This window comes from Jaculus jaculus, chromosome 6 (genome assembly GCF_020740685.1).
Source record: "Jaculus jaculus isolate mJacJac1 chromosome 6, mJacJac1.mat.Y.cur, whole genome shotgun sequence".
In the NCBI taxonomy this organism is placed as follows: Eukaryota; Metazoa; Chordata; class Mammalia; order Rodentia; family Dipodidae; genus Jaculus; species Jaculus jaculus.
Genome location: NC_059107.1, coordinates 143471867 through 143474353, shown reverse-complemented (window position 1 = coordinate 143474353; position 2487 = coordinate 143471867). Strand labels below are relative to the sequence as shown.

At 43.0% G+C, this 2487-nt stretch overlaps 1 non-coding gene across 1 annotated transcript; it reads left to right on the top strand.

Annotated features, from left to right (window-relative positions):
- Positions 1 to 1802: 1802 nt before the first annotated feature.
- Positions 1803 to 1912, top strand: LOC123461845. Its single transcript, XR_006637909.1, has one exon. It is a non-coding gene; the product is annotated as a U6 spliceosomal RNA (small nuclear RNA).
- Positions 1913 to 2487: the final 575 nt, after the last annotated feature.

Genomic DNA, 2487 nt, shown 5'->3' with positions numbered 1-2487 from the left:
TGTGAGGTCACCTTTTCTTTCCATCTCTGGTCCTCTGCATGGATCCACTTACTCAAGGGCTAGATTTCCATCTGGGTGTGCAGGGCAGCAGTATAAGTAAAAGTCACTCAGGGAAGTGATCCCAGTACCTCCATAGCTCCATTGTGTCCAAGCTTTAATCCTCATTTTTCTGTTGACAGTGTCACAACCCTTTGGCACACTTCTGTCTTTTACTGTGTTCTCCAGTACCACAAGGTATGGTTTGGCTTGAGCACAAGGACAGTCCAGGAGTGCATGGGACTTAGTGGCCAGGGATGACCTTCTACCAATGGAAGCTAGAAACCATGTACTAAGTGTCCAGTCCCTGGTCTCTCAGGTGGAAGCTCTCTATGCCACCACTGGTGGCCTCAGCTCACCTTGCTCATACCAGTGGTTGGCACAATTAACTTCGCTGGTTTTATCTCCTTACTTGTCTGTTGGCCCATTTCCTGCATCTGCTCTCCCATCACCTCACACATAAAGTGCCTGTGACATCCTTCTTTCAGACTCTGCTCTTTGAAGTCACTATTTCTATGGTCTAGAAACTTCCCCCTTCATTTTGAGAAAGCATTCCAGAGGAAGCTGAAAGTGATCACTGGTATCTCCAGCACTCACTAATGTATGCCCATTACTATATGTCTTGATAACAGGTCACCCCACCCCCAGTGTCTTAAGGCTGGGATTTCACTGGACAATCACCTTCATTGAAGGGGGTCATGAACAAGTCCACCTTAAAAGGACTTGTCAAGACATGTGAAAAGTGAGCACCACTGAGTCATAACTCCTCAATGTCGATGTGGGCAATTATATTCAAATGCTGCCTTCCAGCTTTTACTCTATTTTCTCACATCTTTTCCCCTTAGCTAGTGCTGTGTAAGATAGTAACAATCATTCTGTGAGTTCTGATTGGTTGGACAAAAATCATGCAGATATTTACACATTGATTTTTCTTTTCTTTCCTTTTCTTTTTTTTTTTTTTAATTTGGTTTTTCAAGGTAGGGTTTTACTCTGGCCCAGGCTGACCTGGAATTCACTATGGAGTCTCAGGGTGGCCTCAAACTCACAGAGATCCTCCTACCTCTGCCTCCCAAGTGCTGGGATTAAAGGCGTGCACCACCAGGCCTGGCTCACATTGATTTTTCTAAGGAGGCATAGAAGAGTGGGCTGGAGGTAAGTGGTCATCAGACAGAGGTAGAGCCTCCTGTTGCCCTGGACTGGCTGCGCCTTGGGGATGAGTAAAAATCCCACTGGAAGAAATAAGGTGTGGTGAGTTTGTGTGAGAATGGGTGCTTCATAAATAATTACTACTGCCTCTGAGAGTTCCTGATCAACGTCTCCTTTTTTTATGGGCTGGGAGCTGTCTCAGCAGACAGCTCACTACTCAATCTGGATTGAGGACCCAAATTCAATCCCCATACCTCACATAAAAAGCCAGAAGCTATGGCTGTCTTCTGTAATCCCAGCATGCTGACATTGATGGTGAGATGGGAAGTGGAGGCACAAGCACAGGCACGCGCGCGTGCATACACACACACACACACACACACACACACAAATAAAAAATATTTTTGAAGTTTTGGGGACATGTCACAGTAGTTAAATGTGCTTGCTTGCAGAGCTTGCTTGCCTGGGACAAAGTCTCCAGTACCCATGTAAAGCCAAATGCACAAAGTGGTGCATGTGTCTGGAGTTTCTATATCAGGAGACCCTGGTTCACCCTTGTTCATGCACTTTCTCTCTCTCTCAAATATATAAATATAATGTTTTTCAAAAATTTATAGTACCTGCTTCAGCAGCACATATACTAAAATTGGTACAATACAGAGAAGATTAGCATGGCCCCTGTGCAAGGGTGACATGCAAATTTATGACGTATTCCACAAAAAAAATTATTAAAATATCTCCTTTTCTATTAAACATTATTTATTCCTTCACTTCTATTATTTATTACTAGATTACAGTTTATCAAGTATATACAAGTGTTAATAAAAGGTAGTCACTGTACTTAAGTGCTCATATAATGTGTAGGGGCAGAGACATGTGTACATAGGTAATTCAATTATTAACCACTCCTTGGAAATCACCTCATAAACCACTGCACAGAAAAAAAAATGATAAAGGCTACTAGGTGACAGTATAATTATTAGTGTCTCCCAAGCATATCTGACACCAAGTAAGAGATTATGCCTTAGCACATTGAGCTTGGTGGAATTTCAAGCATTTGCTTTCACATTATCATAGTCTACCATGTTCTGTACATCAATGTTGGATGGAACAGGAGCATCCTGGCCTCCTGTCAGAAAGGGCTCATTTTAAGAGTGACAGGAAAGCTCTTTGCCCACCCAAAATATGGCCTCCTTTTGACTCGTTGCTAATATTCTCAACTGAACTCTTTATTAGATGTCCTTTTCAGGGCTGGAGAAATGGCTCAGTGGTTAAGTCACTTGCAGGCAGAGCCAAAGGACCTAG